Source organism: Aethalodelphis obliquidens, unplaced genomic scaffold (genome assembly GCF_003676395.1).
Source record: "Aethalodelphis obliquidens isolate GAN/ISIS:26980383/991018 unplaced genomic scaffold, ASM367639v1 scaffold49, whole genome shotgun sequence".
Lineage (NCBI taxonomy): Eukaryota > Metazoa > Chordata > Mammalia > Artiodactyla > Delphinidae > Aethalodelphis > Aethalodelphis obliquidens.
This window is the reverse complement of record NW_020837993.1, coordinates 7408749-7428878: the sequence shown is the minus strand read 5'-3', so window position 1 is coordinate 7428878 and position 20130 is coordinate 7408749. Positions and strand designations below refer to the sequence as shown.

Genomic DNA, 20130 nt, shown 5'->3' with positions numbered 1-20130 from the left:
AGTGATTGAATTGCTAAAATCTTACGATAAAATTTTAACAGATGAGGAGTTGTTTCTTACTGCATGAGCAAAGGAAGTTGTTTCTTGAGATGGAAACTACTCCTAGTGAATATGCTATGAAGATTGTTGAAATGACAAAAAATGATTTAGAATATTACATAAACTTAGTTGATAAAGCAGCAGCATGGTTGAGAGGATTGACTCCAATATTGAAAGAAGTTACACTGTGAGGGAAATATTATTAAACAGCATTGCATGCTGCAGAGAAATAATTCATGAAAGGAAGAGTCAGTCTATGTGGCAAACTTCATTGTCCTCTTATTTTAAGGAATTTCCAAGCCACCCCAACCTTTAGCAACCACCACCCTGATCAGTCTGCAGCCATCAACAATGAGGCAAAACCCTCCACCATAAAATGATTATAACTTGCTCAGGCTCAGCTGATGATTAATATTTTTATCAATAAAATATTTTAAGTAAGGTACATATATTTTTCAGACATGCTAATATTACACACTTAATAGACTACAATATAGTGTAAACCTAACTTTTATAGGCACTGGGAAAACAAAAAATATGTGTGACTCACTTTGTTTTTGTAGTCTGAACCTACAATATCTCTGAAGTATGTCTGTAAACAGTACTTTTTTTGAAGCATTCCAATGAATTGTGGAATGTTGAATCTGAAAAGAACCAGTGTCATCTTCCTATCTGATATTTCCCGCTAAAGATCTATGGATTGGTGAGGCCAGTTTGTACTGCTTTGTAACCATTCTCTCATCTGACTACTCCTCTTGGAAATTTATAGCTCAGTCACTCTTATTCTGTGCTTTTCCCCTTCTCACCCCCAACTTGGGATTTTGGTAGTGCATTTAGTTCATAAGTACATAGTATAGTTGAGTTTCTCGATTTGTAGGTGAGGACAGCACATTTCAAAATATTCTGTTGACTTAAGTTCATGCTGGTAGCAGGTTGACATGGGACTAAAACTTGGTTATTTGTCTCCCAGCCCCTTCTCTTGCCAATAACTGCTCTCTATCATATGTGTGATATCCAAGTTTTATGCTAAATAGCACTTCAAGCCTTTTGGGAAAATATCAGAGGGAGTTCAGAGTAAACTATTTTTCCTGTGTAAATCACCAGTTGAGAAAACACTATTTGTAGCTATATGGTACTCTCATGAAATGTAGTTCTAACAATTACAGATTTGATGTTAGCTAACTCTAAGTCTGAATTGGTTTTCTCCCAATATGTATAAGATTCTGAACTGGCGGAAAATATTTAAGTGTATGTCTTTAACATTTTTTTATTCCAAAAATTCTTATTAATTTAATTATTTATTAAACAACTGTTATGTGTTAGTGTCTGTCTTACTCTGGGTTCACCAGGAGGAAAAGCCTTAGACAACAGCTTGTGTGCTACTTCTCTGTTAGGGAGTAAATTCCAGGAAAGCAAAAGGGAGGGAAAAAGAGAGCAGGGAAGGGAAAAAGCAAGAGCCCATCTGAGGTTTCTTACTGAGCCAGTTACCACATTATAACAGATCTTGCATAACCACTTTCCAAGAGATCATATAAATGGCTGTGCCTCGTGATAGTCCATTCTGAAGGAGGAAGGAATAAGATGTTATCCACTTGCTCTGGTCTCCTATTTGTCCAAGCCTTGCCACAAAGAGGGCTAATTCACTTGCCTTCTGGACTGCACATGCCTCAGCCTCAATCACGAAGCCTTGGAAAAGGATGAGTAAAAAAACAGGTGCTGTAGTGCTGTGCCTCTGTAATGCTGAGTGGAGTCCTCATAGAACTGGTCTTCCCAGTGTTAGCTGGGATGAATAAGTAGTCAAAGTCCCTAGACATAGGAGAGACTGATAGGAGCTGTTACCTGTGCTAAGAAAACCATGATAAGTGTTTTCTCCTTCCAAGAAGGGTAATGATTCAATATGAGTACCACAACTAACAGCAAAAAACTACAATTGCTGTGCAAGTTCCACAACGGTGATGTTGTGAGACCAAATATGAGGGCAAATTAATGCAGTCTATTGAAAGGAGAGAAAGTAATATCTCAGCTAATGTCTAAAGGTAGAATAGGAGTTATCTAGTCAAAAAGAAATAGATAGAGGGAAGAGAGTTTTAGGGTGAGGAAACAGAATGTACAAAATTACAGGGAAGAGGGGTCATAATTTGGGGGAAATGTAAAGAATACAATAGGTTTGTCCAAAATGTGTGGACTGCATGTGTAGTAATGACAAATTTTCTACTTGTAAGCAAATTTATTGATTGCAAAAGAGGTATACAAAAGCATTTTGTAGAGCTAACCTCTATGGATGTTATCTGTGAGAGAAAGAAAGCAGCTGTATTTGAATGAGGGAAAGAGTACAGCTTACTGTCTAACCATCTAGTCCCCATCAAATATTCTTATTATAATATAATAACCATAATTAATAAGAATGATAGACAACCATTTGTATTTGCAATGAAAGATTAATTGTTACTAATTTTCTTTTGGTATTGCCACTATTGAATTAATCATACCCTTGATGAATTACTGAAACACAGTGTTATACTATTGTAGGTGTCCCCATTTGTTGCAACTGCTTAAGATTGTTTTTATTATGAAGTGTTATAGTCTTGTAATGGTAAAATTAAACAACTGATAGAGATGGGGAAAAGATAATTTGTCTGTCTATTTCTTTAAAACTGCATCTTTTCTTTTGCATGTATGTATGTGTACATGTAAAGTATGTATACATGTATTATTGTGTTTCTTGATAGAAGACCAATTGATTTTTTTCAGAAATCCCCAAGCAAAGCAGGCAGAAAAAAGGAATAGAATTTTTTCTCCCCAATTTCGGTGGATTGAAGCCAGGAAAGTAATGACAATTTAATGTGCTTCATCATGTCACTTAGAAATATAAAACCCATTGATGTGAAAAAAGAAGGAATCTCTCATGTAAGTTTAGGAAATTAGAAAGTGCCTGTTCCTTAGTCATTGAAATCTTACTGGTTGGTTTGGTTGTTTGCTGTTTAGCATAGAAATTCAATGTGACAACTTCAAGTAGTTTAGAAATTTGGTGTAAGTATCCTGTTCTAGAAGTGATTTGTTCAGTTCATTTATTCCTACAATGCTGCTAAATGAATTTTACACAACAAACTCATTTCAGTGATTTTCAATTCTCTAAATGACCCCTAAATTCCTTATTATGAGGATTGTAACATAACTTCATGAAATGGACATCGCGTTCCTCTATGGGTGAAATGCGATATGGTTGAAAAAATATTAAGAACTAATGTCATGCTTTGCCGATCAACTTTGGTAACCACCTCAAAACAGTGGTAATTTTTTCATTGTTGATTACGAATTTGGGAAAGTAACTTGATCTTTTGTTCATCCACTGGGTATTAATTCATACCAAGCAGCATGATTATATTAGTGAAAATTCCATAAGCCCCAGCGTATCTTTCTACAGCAGCAAACACACTGTGGCCATTATGGCCAAAATTGTGAGTTTCCTTGGCTGATGCTAGCATACTGTCTGATGACATCAGGGTCTTTTAGCATTCCTATGGTTACAAATTGACAGCATTTTATTTTTTTATTATTTTATTTATTTATAAATTTATTTATTTATATTTGGCTGTGTTGGGTCTTCGTTGCTGCGTGCAGTCTTTCTCTAGTTGCTGCTAGCAAGGGCTACTCTTGGTTGCAGTGCGTGGGCTTCTCAGTGCGGTGGCTTCTCTTGTTGCGGAACATGGGCTCTAGGCACACGGGCTTCGGTAGTTGTGGCACTTGGGCTCAGTGGTTATGGCTCATGAGTTTAGTTGCTCTGCAGCATGTGGAATCTTCCTGGACCAGGGCTCAAACCCGTGTCCCCTGTATTGGTAGGCAGATTCTTAACCACTGAGCTACCAGGGAAGTCCACAAATTGACAGCATTTTGATGGCATGTAGGAACAAGATAGCTCTGCCAATATTATTTTCCTATATTCAGAAGAACGGTATGTTAGCACAGCTCATCGTTGTATGGATTTACATGGAAAATGAATTCTATCTTGTCCATTGGAATATAATGACATAATTCTGAGCTAGATGAAAAACATAGGAATTGTGTAATTGGAGATCAAAATATGATGGTTATTAGGTTGGGCTGGGGAGTACTGCTTTAGGTCTGGTAGCTAAGTAGCTTTTCCCATGTAGTACTCTTGAATTCAATTTACCACCCTGTGACAGACAGCCCTGGAAACCAGGGCATTCCCGCTAACGGGCAAGTTGGCTTCTTTGCTAAGCCAACTGCAAGATTAAGAGATTACATCCTTTGAGGACAGACAGGAAAGCAGCTAAACTATGTGGTCTCAGTTCATCCTTCCAAATCCATCCACCATATATCTGCTCCACCCCTGGGGAGGAGGGATTGAGGGAGAGCACTGGATAGTTTTTTCACTGGGGTTGCCCTCCTCAGGAAACCTTAAGACAGGGATAGAACACTTCTCCCCTCCCACCAACACCCAGGAGGTCAGACAAGGCTGCCTTGAAGACTTTCTGTACCTTTTATAAACCATCCCATGCTATGCTACTATGACCGAGGACAAGATGCATGAGTTGCTGGCCATTCAGGCAGTGCAGTTCTGAACACCCTGCCCTGGAATTCCAGAAACGCTAAAAAGCTTATCCCTTTTCACCCACTTCAGTCAATGGCTCCCTGTTGCCCTCAGGATAAAGTCAAAACCTGTAGGCATGAAATCCAGTGCTTTCTGGCACCTGGACTACTGAACCTCACCTACCTGTGTCTTCTGTTCCCACCTGTACCCTAACCTCCAGACTCAATGGATAATTCACAGGTCGATGTACAGGCCACACTGTGTTTCTAGGGAAGCTTTGCAAAAATGGCTTCCTCGGGGCTTCCCTGGTGGCGCAGTGGTTGGGAGTCCGCCTGCCGATGCAGGGGACACAGGTTCGTATCCCGGTTTGGGAAGATCCCACATGCCGCGGAGCGGCTGGGCTCGTGAGCCATGGCCGCTGAGCCCGTGCATCCGGAACCTGTGCTCCACAACGGAAGTAGGCCACAACAATAAGAGGCCCGCGTACCGCAAAAAAAAAAAAAAAAAAAAAAAAAAATGGCTTCCTCTGTTTGTAGGACATGTATTAAGTTAACCTTAAATATGCATTCCAACACACAGTAGGTGCAGACAAATACTGTTTGATTCCACTTATACAAGGTACCTAGAATAGTCAAATTCATAAAGTAAGAAAGTAAATTGGTAGATGACAGGGACTGGGGGGCAGTGGGGAGGGAGATTGGGGAGTTAGTGTTTAATGGAGACAAAGTTTCATTTTAGGAAGGTGAAAAATTCGGGAGATGGATGATGGTGAGAGTTGCACAACAATGTGAATGTACTTAGTACCACTGAAATGTACAGTTAAATATGGTTAAAATAGTATGTTTTATATTATGTGACTTTTATCACAATAATTTTTTTTTTAATTTTAAAAAATGGCTTCCTCAGTCTCAAATGCTATCACTGCCATTATTATGCCCATTTTGTAGATGAGGAATCTGATATTTGGATACATGTATTGGATATATGTACTGTCTTGCGGAAAACCCTGAGCGAACTTTTTGGCCAACCCAGTATTACCCATGGTCATACGGTAAGTACTAATGAGAATTAAACCCATTTGTATCACTCCAGAAACTACGCTATCTCTGGGCTACAGTCTCTAAATTTAAATCAGCTCTAATATGTTCTGGAACAGCAGGCACTTAATAAATATTTGCTTCCCCAAATCACTGAAATAGAAATTTGTGTTCATTTTAGTGATTTACAAATAGATGATTAATCCATTCTCATTTTCCATATTTCAAATTTGATGCAAACATAAATAATAGTTCACTTTAATTTTCTACTAGTATTGAAGTTTGGGTAACTTTGGTCATATTCCAGATTGTCTGAATAGTAATGGAAACATCCCACATTTTCTAGGAATTAGATGCCAACTATGAGAAACTGGTATTAACTTAAATATTCACAAGATTTAAATATACTTGATCTACTTTCTCTTAACATCTAGACATTTTAGAAAATATGTTTTTTTAAGTGTATCAAGAGCACCTGTATTGTCTCAAAGAATTCCACTCCATATAATTTAAATAATAAAACCACTAGGAAAATGGAAACTGATAAAGCTAATTAAATAGAGCTAATCAGTGACATTGCATTTTTAAAACAAAACATTATTTCATTTATTTTTAATATAAAATCACATTTTTATTGTGAAAAATTTGGAAAATACTTAAAAGTACCCAAGAAAAATTATCCACAACCATATTACTTACAGATGATTTTGGTATCAATCTTTAAAATTTATTAACTTTATTTATTTATTTAGCTTTTATTTCATCATTGCTATCATTCAGCATAGAATTTTGAATTCTGCTTTATCATTTGCCAATTTATCATGTATAGTTTCCTTAAAAACTAAAAACAATTCATTAACACATTTTTTTTTTTTTTTTTTTTTTTTTTCGTTACCCGGGCCTTTCTTTTTTTTTGCCTCTCCTGCCGGGGGGCACAGGCTCCGGACGCGCAGGCTCAGCAGCCATGGCCCACGGGCCCAGCCGCTCAGCGGCATGTGGGATCCTCCCGGACCGGGGCACGAACCCCTGTCCCCTGCATTGGCAGGCGGACTCTCAACCACTGTGCCACCAGGGAAGCCCCAAATTTAATTTATCATTCCACTATGAGATTGTTTCATAATTTACTAACCATTTCCCTGTGAGATAATTTTTCATACCCAGATTTTTGCCACTATAAATAACATGATGTTGATCACTATGGGACTTCAGGCATGAAACTATTTCTTTGCTTTAGGTAACTTGCTTGGTTTAAAGGAAGTATTTTAAAAGTGTTCTAAAACTTGAATTACTAGTACAGTGGGCATGATACTTTAGACACTTCTGATACAGATTATCAATTTGCTTTATAAAAAAAAAGCATATGTCATTTGACACTCATACTAGTTACCTGTCTCCTTTAGTCTCTGTGTTTTTTTAAGTCTAGAATTAACAACAACAACAAAACACTCATTAGGGAAGCTCCAATGTGCCATCTTGTAGAGAAGTTACAATTAAACTGGTTTCTACACATGGTCCTTAGTCCATGCATCCTCTCCTCTCCTCATCATATTACCTTTGCTTTGGTTTCAAAGCTGGGCTAAGGGAGTGCTTGGCATGAATCTCTCTGTGGATATGTTCCTAAGTCAGATAAAACTTTGCTGGCCTTGTGAAAGCATCAAGCGTGGAAGGAACGGAAGGAGAATTACATGACACATGTTGTCCACAATATCATTCTTCATCTTCTCTCTCTTTCTTTCATGATTTCCTGCTCTACACACTTCCAAGTTCCAAACTCTATCTATAGCCATTGCCATAATCCTTCAGGAGCAGAGAAACTAATTTAAAAAAAGTAAAAAAGATAGGTGTGGTAAGGTGTGTTATAGAGTGGTGTGTATGTTAGTTTGTGTTTGTATATATGTGTGTGGAATGGTGTGTGTGTGTGTGTGTGTGTGTGTGTGTGTCTGAAGGAGTGAGTGTGAGAGATATGGAATTTCTGGGAAAGAGGTGGAAATGGGAGAGAAAGAAAAAAAAAAAGACAAGGGATAAGGCACGTACAGTATTTAACCTGAAGATAAAGGGTGTGATCACTTGGAAACTAGTTTAAATGTAGAATTTGACTGCAGTAGGTCTAATGCAACAATACTAGTTATTCCATTTGCCTTTCCATAAAGTCTTCTCTCCAAATAGATTCTATTTTTGAGGAGAGTCATTTAACCGAGTTTGTATAATTATCTGTGCAGTAAAAACAGAAAGATATGGCTGTTTGAAGATTTTGGCAGAAAAGTTATAAAAGTAGAGCTGTAAAATTATGAAAATGTAGCTTAGGAGATTTCTGTTACCTTGAACTATAAAATAAACTTAAGGTCCCCTTGAATTTAGTATCTCAAAGGACAGTCTGTCATCACTAACTTTTTGTTGTAAATTTTAAAAGAATTGTATTTCTAGTTGACTGTACATTTTTATTTTTCTTAATCTCACTTAGAATCATAATATTTTGGAAGTTAGCTGCATTCATAATACATGTGAACAACTTCAAGTCACCAAAGCATTTCTGTGGCTTTCAGGCATGGCTGAAATCTATCTGATATTTCAAAACCTGGATGTTCATGCCCTGAGCTGTTTTTGTTCAGAACCCCTGTCTCAGTGTACTGCATTCTGCATTGTTTTCTGAGTCTTAAGTTGCTTCTGTATTATAGTTTGTTTTCATACCACCTAAAATATTACATTTTATTTTTAACCCCTAAAATAAGTGATAATTAGAGTGTGGGTCCACCTGTGGTTTCAAAGGAAAATTACAGTTTAAATATATAAAATAAATACAAAAAAATCACATATTGTAAGATCACACACACATACACAGCAACTTATGAGGCAATTTATTTCTGTTTCTTAACAGGGACAAGAACTTTACTATAGTCTGAATAACCTTAAATGTACCACACATTTTAGAGGATTTTGTGGGTTATATTTCTTGGAAAAAGTGGGTATTCTTATAAAGCTGTAGAATTAGCTTTAAAGACTTAAACATAAATACATCTCTGATCCTATTTATGTATTCTTATTTCCTGCCACTGGTAAATCTCAGTGATGTAGAGATGGTAGATCTCATCTCTCATTTCTGAAATAGAAAATTAGACCTTCATGATCTGTTCACTATGTCATCTTTGTTTTTTATTGTTTTTGCTTTCTCATGAGTTTAGAGTAAATTATTGTTCCAAGAAGTGAATATTTTAAAATTTTGCCAGAATATCTGTGTCTGAGACATAAGGGTAATGTGATCTTTATACTTGGTTGTAGAAGTGGAATGCTCACTGTGTAATTCTTATAATACGGATGAATGGTTTGACAAAATAGTCACAGGTAAAATGGACATTATACTGTCTATGCTGAACTCACAAAAAATACTAAAATGTTTGTAGTTAATAAGGCTAATACTACTTAAGCTAGGACTAATAAGGCTAATTGACCACATATTGTCTGAAAATTAATTTTCTTTCCATTAAGGAGCAGGCAGGGTATGGGGCAGACATCACAAAACTCCTTAGTATGGCACAGAAGGCTTTCATCAGTAAATCCTATTCTAACTTTGAATATCACCTCCAATCACTCCCTCCTATGTGCCCCTAGACAAGGAATGGTGTTTTCCCCCAGGTGATATAGGTTTATGCTCTTTTCTTTGTCCTTGCTTGACACCTCTCTCCCTGCATTAAAAATTCTTCCTCCAAATTCCTCTGTTTCTTTAGAGATCTAACTCAGAATTTGGCTGGATCTCCTCTAAGCAATCAGTGGTTCCATCCTTTGTGATGCCAATAGCACTTATCTACTATATCATAAACATTTGTTTACAGTTCAATGAAACTCAAAAGACATTCAAGGAGGGGCTTATAACAACAACAGAAAAAATCATAATGTTTAATTCTTCCTTCTAATACCTAACATGAGGTCTGGAAGATAATTGCTAATTAATATATAAATGTTAGCTGAATGAATGATGAATGAATGAATGACCTTGTATCAACCATAGTTACTCTGAAAGATTATTATAATGGCACCAACAATGAGATAACTAATATAAATTCACTAGTTTTAGAAAGCCCAGAAGCTTAGGCTTTGTAGAGATGATGGTTGTATTGCCTGTTTCATTGTATCATATTAGCAATTCTGTGTTACATTCCACAGAAGACCAGGCTTTTATTTATAATTATATCTTTTCCGTAAAAGGTAAATCAATTATGAAGGTGAAAAGTATGATGATGTTGAGGAAATAAGGGAAATCCTAAATAGTTGGAATACTCAAACCATAGAAAATCATGCAAAAGAAGTCTGAGTATGTAGATTAGTCAACAGACTTAGTGCCTCAAATTTGAGTTGGAATGAAAAGTGAATTGAGAAAAAAAATTAAGTAGACTCAGTTGAAAAGTGGACATAAGTCTTCATGATACAATTCCAAACATCTTTCGTCGCTATTCATTTTTATCTTAAAAAACATGTTAGTAGCATTTAGTCCCAAGTTTCCAAGCCTTGCACTCCTCCTTCGCTATTATGTTATCAGCTGGAAGGGAAAACTGGCCACGAAACTGTTATGTTAAGCACTTTTCCACAGGAACTTATTGCTTTAATAAGTTGGGAAAATGTTCTTAAGGAAAAAAAAAAATAGTCATTGAAGATTCATTAGAAAGAAAAAAAAAAAAAAACCTACTTGATTCTCCATAGAATTTACACTTGCCTTACCATGGAATGCAGCACATACCCTGAAGTCTCACCAATGGGTACGAATAAAATAGCTACTTATTTCTGGAAAGAGAATTTTTTGTTCACAGGCACAGCAAGGTGAGACGAGAATACATATAATCACCGTGTGTACACCCGGCAGTTATTCCAGTGTCCCATTGGATGAGGGAATCCAAGATAAACAATGCCTCATGCAGGTAAGCGTGCAATAAATATTTTTTGAAAGTGTAGATGAACATTAGAAAACACATGAATGCTCTTTGATGACTGTATTTCCACCCCTCTGTCACCACCACCCCGGTGTTGATCAAATTCTCACCTAATATGACTGTATGGGAAAGAAATAAAAATCCATCTCCAAGAGGATTTGCATATCAGTGTAATCTGCTGCCTTAGACCCTCTTTAGAAGCGAATGTTTTATTCTAATAGTCTTACAGATTTTAACCAATTCTGAAAGCCATATGCAAAAATACAGTAAACGTGCTTTATGACCTCAATGAAAAGATATGGATCTTTTCTCTGCCAAGATTTTTTTTTCTAGTTAACCTTATTGGTTAAAGCTTGTATTTTTAAAAAACAAACAGAAAAAACGTATGTGAGAAGACAGATCAGCTTATGGTTAAAAAAATAATACTATGAGTATCATTTAAAAAAAAATACTCTGAGTCATGTGGGTACTCCATGAAAGGGAAAGGGGATGATTCACTTTCCCAACAGTGAGTGTTTCTCTGGGTTTCCTGCTTTCCCACCACCTCCCTCCACTGTCCCATAAAACCCCACCCTTAGCAAAAGCCAAAAGCTCGGCAATTTTTCCTACTTAGACTACAAAGTTTAGATACTTTCACATGAGGTTGTTTTAAAGTCTCAGCTCGATGTGGACAGAAAGGGCAGGAACAGGAGAGAGAATGGACCTCCATCCAGATTCCATCTGTGACTAAAACCCAATAACATTCTTAGGTTCAAAGCAATCACCCACTCACCCAATGGTCTCTCTGGATGATTGAAAATGGCTTAAGCATGTATATAGGGGTTTAAAGAGCCACTCAAAATGACTGAGAAGTAGGCTGTCCACAGAGGAGCTGTGTCATTCCGTTGACAAATAAGCATGGGCCGAGCAGGCAACGGGTTTCCCAGGGGCTCACAGTCTGGGAGAGAGGAAACATGGGTGAGTGTGGGAATAATAAGAGCATGGAACATCCTCTTCACTCCTACTATTATATAAATGTTGTATTTGTTAGGCTAGCTCCCTCCCTGACCACCCTCCAAGCAGTTCATAGACAATAAAACACCAGGAATCCCTGAAGAGTGGTAAAATGCTGACATGATTTAAGAAGGAAGACTCTGATAAGAAGATAAAAATCTAATAAACAGAGTCTAGAGAACCTTGGTGCGTCTCAGGCGCTCGGCCAGGGTAAGCAAAACCCTCCCAAGGAAAACAAAAGGAGCCTTAATCGTAAGGACATTCCACTCACAGACCATCTGAAGGAGAAAGTTAAGGCCATGACCTCTGCAGGCTGCAGTTATGAGCACTCTGACAAGAAAATATTTGATTTGGTTCAAGAGGCAAAATCAGTCACTGGATTTTTTAATATCTTTTTTTCTTCAAGAAAACAAAAAAATCATGTATTTTGTATGTGCTTGAGAGAGAGTTCTGTATATGTGGTAAATATTTCTCCCACCTCTGTAGTTTTTCTATTTAACTTGGTCTTAATTTCTTCTTGGATTTTAATCAACCCCAGGAAAAGGTGGATTCACAGACCCATTGATTTCCCTTTTTTAAAACACAAAGCTCCCGAAGTCTAATCTTAAATTTCGCAAGTGAATCTGCAAATATGTAAAGACGTACATTCTCTACCAGAACCAGGATGAGAGTGTCATAAAGCTGTGAGTTTATTGCTGAAGATTTAGGAAATCCTCAAACAATTCATCTGCATCTTTGAAATCTAGAACAGAGAATTGCATAGAAAAGTGATGAAATGCTACCTAGCTCCCAGCGTAACTCAAAACAAGACCTTTAAACTGGTTAAAAATCTGAGCAATTTTGCTGCACCATTGATAAAACATGTATAATAAGAAATATTTATGTAGTGATGTATGTACTTGGTATTTAGAGAAAATAAGTAGAATTAGAAAGGAGAAATGTTTTATGGAGATTTTGAAGGCCTCTTTCAGGACATTTATAAGCGCTTCGATGCTTGCAGACACTCGTTCAGGATTAGCTTAATTTTAAGATCCATGGCTTTCTTTTTCACTGATACAGAAGAGAACTGCATTTGTGCTCATCAGACATAACTAGTTTATTTTTTAATACTTACTTTTTTCTCCCCAAGAGGAAGAAAAATGGGACAGAGGTATAAATGGGCATGATCTAGAGGGAAATAGGGAAGAAATGAGATGAGGAGGGAAGAAATGAGATGAGGAGGGAAGAAATGAGATGAGGAAGGCAGAAGTGAGAACAAATAACCTATGGTAGAATGAACTGACTGTGAGAAATGAAAGAAAGACAAAAGAACAGGCTGAGTTCCTCTTTCCCATCCACCGGGCAGGTATTTGGGAAGCAAGACTGGGTCAAAGCCTTGAGAATTATCCAAAACACTTAGGGCTCAGGAGATTTTCATGGACATTTGTTGATCAAAGTTTCAACAGAGAGATGGGTGCGCAGGGACACTGGTTAGGGAAGGGAGCATGTAAGAGCAAAGCCTTGGGTTATGTAGCAGATGAAAGCCTGATTTACAATTATTCCCTGTTCTATTTTTCTTAGAACCCTAGATAGTGGAGTAAATTTTCTTGTGGGCATATTTAATTTTAGAATTTTAGAGCTCTAAGTGTTGCTGCCATGAGGAAACAGCGGGCCTACTGGCTCATGCAGTTACTTTCCTATATGGCAAAACTTTGTTCTTTAAACCAAACTTTTTTTTTCATAAGAGCAAACATATTTAAGGCAGGTAATTTTTTTTTTTTTCATGACCCTACAGATTTCAAACTGAAGATTCAACAACTGAGATACAACAACTATGTAATCAGCTTAGGACATTAGCTAAGAAATTGTTTCCTTTGGACTTTTGGAATATTTAGTTTATCTACATTGATCTATTAAACCGGAACTCTTTATTTGGTATAGACATATAGAAGTATAGACGTAACTGGAAGAGGCCAGGCTTTAATATCATACCCTCATTAAGCATGAAAACAGAAGGTCAAAATTGCCTATGAAACTTGTTACAAACTCTACAATTAGAATAAAGAAAACTCAATTATATGCAGTTAAACAACTCTGAACCCTGACATCAGCAATATGTTAGTGTGCTTGTTGTTATTCAGATTTAGATATTTTATACTTGGGTTTGCATTAATTAATGCTATCCTTCTGGATAATAACAATTAGGTTAAAGAACTATGTAACCACAAATTGCTGTTTGGACAACCCATTTTATTAAGAAAGTGTATTAAAAGCATGGACTTTGGAGTCAGGCAGCCAGAGATCAAATCCTGGCACCATTATGTAGCAGCTCTATGACCTTGAGCAAATGATTTAACCTCTGTGAGAATTAATTATCTCATTTATAAAATGGGGTAAAATGATATTTATCTCAAAGGGAAGTTATAAGAATTAAATGGGTTAATGTAAAGAATTTAAAACAGTATCTAGTACAGCGTAAAAATTAGCTTTTTTTTTTTTAATTTATAAAAGTAGTAGGTGCGTGTCAAAATTTTGTAAGATGCAGAAATGTATTTCAAAAAGAAAAACATGATATCTTAATCCTAACAGCTGGGGATGATCACTCTCTTTTTAGTTCTTATTCTCTGTGTTTGTTTTTTACAAGATTGAAATTAAGTACATGCATGCTTTTATTTATCTCTTTTATTCTCTTTCTTATTAAATATCATAGATAGGTAGATATAGATAGATATCTAATATTCTCTCATATGGACATACCAAAGTTTAGTTGATCAAATCCTCTGGATTTGGATGTTTTATCAATGCCATGATAAATAATGCTACCTTGAACATCTTTTTGTACAATCTCCTTCCTTCTTTTCCTATATACTTTGGGTAATTAAAAATAAATACTGCATTACTATGTGGAGGATGCCAACACAAAAGAGAATTGTCATTAAATAGTTTCAAGTTTGAAATCAGGAACACAGCAGAAATTGAAGCCCTTGAGGTCTCCATTCAAATTTAGGAGGACCAAGATATCTGTCCCTTCCTCCCCATCTCTCCCTCAATACTCAACCCTCTGGATTTCCTGAAATTCACCAAATAAACTTTTGAAAATCTAGTTTAGAAAGATTTGTACACATCAGCAAATAGATGCTTAATTAAAAGCTAATATGAGCAGTTCAATTTGATAACAAAAAATGAAGAAAGTAGATATCTCAATTGAATAAGCAATTTTAGGCTTATTTGGATGTTCATTAGTGCCACCTAAGAGTGTGAACTAAATGGATGGAGTCTACCCCTCAACCTACTTTTGATGTATGGTATGGATGTACATAGGTGTTGTGTAATGACTTCTGGGCTGAGATGGTTTCCATACTGTTCAATGTCATGAAACATTATGGATCATAAAAAATTCTACCATCTCTACTTGAGATTAGGCATATTTGTAATATTGCATCTCAATTTGAAGATTTCAAACCTTTTAACTTAAGACTTCTTCCTAACTCCCGGCATGAAACCGTGATTTCTCAAGCAGGGTAGCCATCATTATAGTTTCAAGGAAGCTGAACACTAAGTATTTCAGGCCAATATGGGTGAATTTTAATTTCAAAAAATATACAAAATATTCATGAATGCATCCTTAGCAGTCATTTTAGTTACAAGAGTCACTTCCTGTTAAACGTGTTTAGTATTTTAAGTGAAATTTGTTTTTCTGGGTTTTTTTTCAAATTCAGGAAATATGGATTTTATCTACAAAATAATAAAGTTTATTAAAAACCCTTTTTTGGTAAAGAAAAATATTAAGAATAAAAATCTCAAATAATATTTTTATAGAGACTAACAAAAAAATAAAATGCAATAATAGATGTAAAAAGCAAAATAGAGTGTTTGATGGATTATCCCATTCCTAACGTTTAGATCAAATACATTTCGTAACCACAATGTGTTTGTATTATCATTTTAATGAACCATTTATTACTTGACAATCTTTGAATATCAAGAAATGCCTTGGGAAGGAAAATTTTATAAACGGGTCTGAAAAAGTAAGCACTTTTCGAACACCGTTTAAAACATTCTTTTGTTTTTTATTGTTCACTTTTGTAAAGCAATGAGAGAAAAGATATAGATACTTTTCTATTTTATTTTAAAAGTTATGATTGCTTATTATGACATAAAAATTTACCAAAATATCTCTAATCTTTACCCTTATTTCAATTTCTAATATTTCACCTCTTTGAAGGTGACAAAAGTTAAACGTTTGGTCATTCATTTATTCATAGTGTGATAAAACGTAAACATATATATATATAATTATATGTAAATTTATATATAAACTTATAAATACAAAACAGAATCATGTCATACATTTTTATAATTTGTTTTTCAAAATTATAAATATATTAACTGTATATTATTTACAGTTTTAATTTTTGTTATTATTTTTAATTTATAAGTGAATGAGGACTTTTTTTTCACAACTTGTTATGATAACAGGTTGAAAAGTAAAAATTTCAATGAAATAGTTTGGAGAATTCTTTGGAGGAAGTTTGATATTAAAGTGTCAATAAATAATTGTCTATGTTCGATGAATGATAGTCTCTTAATTGTGTTCTACATAGGTAAACAAAATTTGCCCAACCATTTGCCATCAAAGATTATGTGTTGGTGCTGTCTGATTCCACAACTGTCTATTTTGCTTTGGCCAAAACCATATAGAAAATATTGTATTGCCATGAAGAACGTCTAGAAGCAACTACTTAATACTGTGCAAGACAAATTCTTGAGAAATCAATTTGTACAGAATTTGGAAAGAATCTGAGAGAAACATGGGTTGCCTCAGTTATGTAGGCCACTTTTACCCCAAGCAGCGTTAATATATTTCTCAGGCTGCTGTCCAAATGATATGTGGCCTGTGATGTGGAAAAAATGCCTTGAAGGTAATGGTCCTTATTCAAGTGGAAGCTGAAGGCTCTTATTCCTTTCTCTTGATCCCCTTATTTCTTCTTCTCATCATATCCCAAGGATCATGAGCCTTCTCTAATTGCACTGTGTTCCCGTGATCCACCATCATTTGCAAGTAGAATGAGCCTCCTGGGATAGAACAAAGAATCGTAACTTGTTGCTACTTTTTTCCTTCCAAAGTGGTAATGCCATTGTGTCTGTTGATGATTAATCAAAATTCTCCTCCTTTCCTTTTCTTTACAAATAGTCTCAAAGGACTACTTTGTGAAAAACTGAGACATGTGTTTTTTTTTTTTTTTTTTTTTTCTGGTAACCAGTGAGAAGATATAGGTCTTGGCAGAGATATAGAAGAAAACAAAACTCCTTGGCCCAAGGGGGAAAAAAAAATGGAAGAGGGAAAGGGGGAAATGAGATGATTTAAAAGTAAATCTAAAGACAGAATAGGCTTGATTCCAAGTAAATAATCAGATTGACCTATAACACATCAGATGCCAAAGACATTCATGCTCTGTATGAAGTCTTTACATCAGAACCCCATGGAAAAGAAATTTACATGAATGCCCTCCTTCCCCTCCACGTGGCACATACAGAAGTCTAGAAACCAATTTATGCCTTTGCTTCCTTCTCCTTTTCCCCCCACCTTACAAGTATGTATTTTAGTCCAGGACGAAGTCAGAGTCAGTTATTGTACACAAATCATCTCCTGGCTGAAGTTTTTGGTGGCAGCCAAGAGAGGAGAAGGAAAAAAAAAATTAGAAAAATTTCAATTTCAGAACTATTATTATTTTCATTAATCATAAGAGGCGCTGTCACCCCTGTCCTTATTCTTTAGAAGGAGATCTATTATACGGTCCATTTAGTCCAAGCCATATTACCTCATATGTTTTCCTGGCTGACCAAATAAGACTTAAGAGATAAAACAATTTACTGTTCATTATGATCCGTGTCACTGGAATCAATCTATTAACCTACATTAACTGGATATGTGACGATATTTCACGTACATGCTTCCTCAGTTTCAAGAAAAGGCAAGGAAATGGGGAGGGGGCAGCAAGAGTGAGGGAAAAGGAGAGGAAAGGAAATCAGAGCCCATAAAGTGCAGCAGACGTATAATTTGCCAAGCGAATACAACTTCATTTTCCAGTGCCCACTGCTGTGCCCTCCACATCTTCATGCAGCCCCTGACCTGTAAAGAAGTCTAACAAATTGGCTTCTATTGTGGAGCCAAAAGGTGCCATCAAAGAAGGGACGGTTCGCTGGTCCTAAAGTATGATGGGAAATCTCAGGCTTGAATAAAGAGCTGCTGCTTTATGAAGTTAACCCATTGAGGTTAAAAGCAAGCAGGAAGCCCCAGCCCATGGGGCAGTAACACCCAGAGGAGAGAATCTCTCCAGCCTTCTTATTTAAACACAGGGAAGGGAGAACCAGGTGAAACGAGAGCCACACAAAGTTAAAATAAAAAGCAGCATCATTATAAGCAATAAAAAATTCCCCTGCTGCGTCTCTGGGTAGCCCCTCTGTTTCATTCTCTCTCTATCTCTGTCTCTGTTTCTTTCTCTCTCTCCACAGTTGAGGGATCATAAACATCTCAAGGACAGGAAATGAATCAATGGGTGTTCTGAGTTTTTTTTCTTTCTTTCTTTTCTTCATAGATATTTGCATTAATTATGACAATTTTCTGGCAGGTAGTAACATATTTTTTTTATTAAAAAATTTTATTGGAGTATAGTTGATTTACAATGTTGTGTTAGTTTCAAGTGTACAGCAAAGTTATTCAGTTATACATGCATTCTAAAATATGGAACGCTTCACGAATTTGCGTATCATCCTTGCAGGGGCCATGCTAATCTTTTTTTTTTTTTTTTTGACATCTTCATTGGAGTATAATTGCTTTACAATGGTGTGTCAGTTTCTGCTTTATAACAAAGTGAATCAGTTATACATATACATATGTTCCCATATCTCTTCCCTCTTGCGTCTCCCTCCCACCCTCCCAATCCCACCCCTCTAGGTGGTCACAAAGCACCCAGCTGATCTCCCTGTGCTATGCAGCTGCTTCCCACTAGCTATCTATTTTACGTTTGGTAGTGTATATATGTCCATGCCTCTCTCTCGCTTTGTCACAGCTTACCCTTCCCCCTCCCCATATCCACAAGTCCATTCTCTAGTAGGTCTGTGTCTTTATTCCTGTCTTATCCCTAGGTTCTTCATGACATTTTTTTTTTTCTTAAATTCCATATATATGTGTTAGCATACGGTATTTGTCTTTCTCTTTCTGACTTACTTCACTCTGTATGACAGGCTCTAGGTCCATTCACCTCATTACAAATAGCTCAATTTCATTTCTTTTTATGGCTAAGTAATATTCCATTGTATATATGTGCCACATCTTCTTTATCCATTCATCCGATGATGGACACTTAGGATGTTTCCATCTCTGGGCTATTGTAAATAGAGCTGCAGTGAACATTTTGGTACATGACTCTTTTTGAATTATGGTTTTCTCAGGGTATATGCCCAGTAGTGGGATTGCTGGGTCTTATGGTAGTTCTATCTGTAGTTTAAGGAACCTCCATACTGTTCTCCATAGTGGCTGTACAAATTTGCATTCCCACCAGCAGTGCAAGAGTGTTCCCTTTTCTCCACACCCTCTCCAGCATTTATTGTTTCTAGAGTTTTTAATGATGGCCATTCTGACTGGTATGAGATGATATCTCATTGCAGTTTTGATTTGTATTTCTCTAATGACTAATGATGTTGAGCATTCTTTTATGTGTTTGTTGGCAGACTGTATATCTTCTTTGGAGAAATGTCTATTTAGGTCTTCTGCCCATTTTTGGATTGGGTTGTTTGCTTTTGTATTATTGAGCTGCATGAGCTGCTTCTAAATTTTGAAGATTAATCCTTTGTCAGTTGCTTAATTTGCAAATATTTTCTCCCATTCTGAGGGTTGTCTTTTGGTCTTGTTTAAGTTTTCCTTAGCTGTGCAAAAGCTTTTAAGTTTCATTAAGTCCCATTTGTTTATTTTGTTTTTATTTCCATTTCTCTAGGAGGTGGGTCAGAAAGGATCTTGCTGTGATTTATGTCATAGAGTGTTCTGCCTATGTTTTCCTCTAAGAGTTTGATAGTTTCTGGCCTTACTTTTAGGTCTTTAATCCATTTTGAGCTTATTTTTGTGTATGCTGTTAGGGAGTGATCTAATCTCATACTTTTACATGTACCTGTCCAGTTTACCCAGCACCACTTATTGAATAGGCTCTCCTTTCTCCACTGTACATTCCTGCCTCCTTTATCAGGGTAAGGTGATCATATGTGCATGGGTTTATCTCTGGGCTTTCTATCCTGTTCCATTGATGTATCTTTCTGTTTTTGTGCCAGTACCATACTGTCTTGATTACTGTAGCTTTGTAGTATAGTCTGAGTTCAGGGAGCCTGATTCCTCCAGCTCTGTTTTTCGTTCTCAAGATTGCTTTGGCTATTTAGGGTCTTTAGTTTCCATACAAATTGTGAAATTTTTTGTTCTAGTTCTGTGAAAAATGCCAGTGGTAGTTTGATAGGGATTGCATTGAATCTTTAGATTGCTTTGGGTAGTAGAGTCATTTTCACAATGTTGATTCTTCCAATCCAAGAACATTGCATATCTCTCCATCTGTTTGTATAATCT

At 36.2% G+C, this 20130-nt stretch overlaps 1 pseudogene; it reads right to left on the bottom strand.

Annotated features, from left to right (window-relative positions):
* Positions 1 to 18258: 18258 nt before the first annotated feature.
* On the bottom strand, positions 18259 to 18353 carry LOC113607678 (uncharacterized; annotated as a pseudogene).
* Positions 18354 to 20130: the final 1777 nt, after the last annotated feature.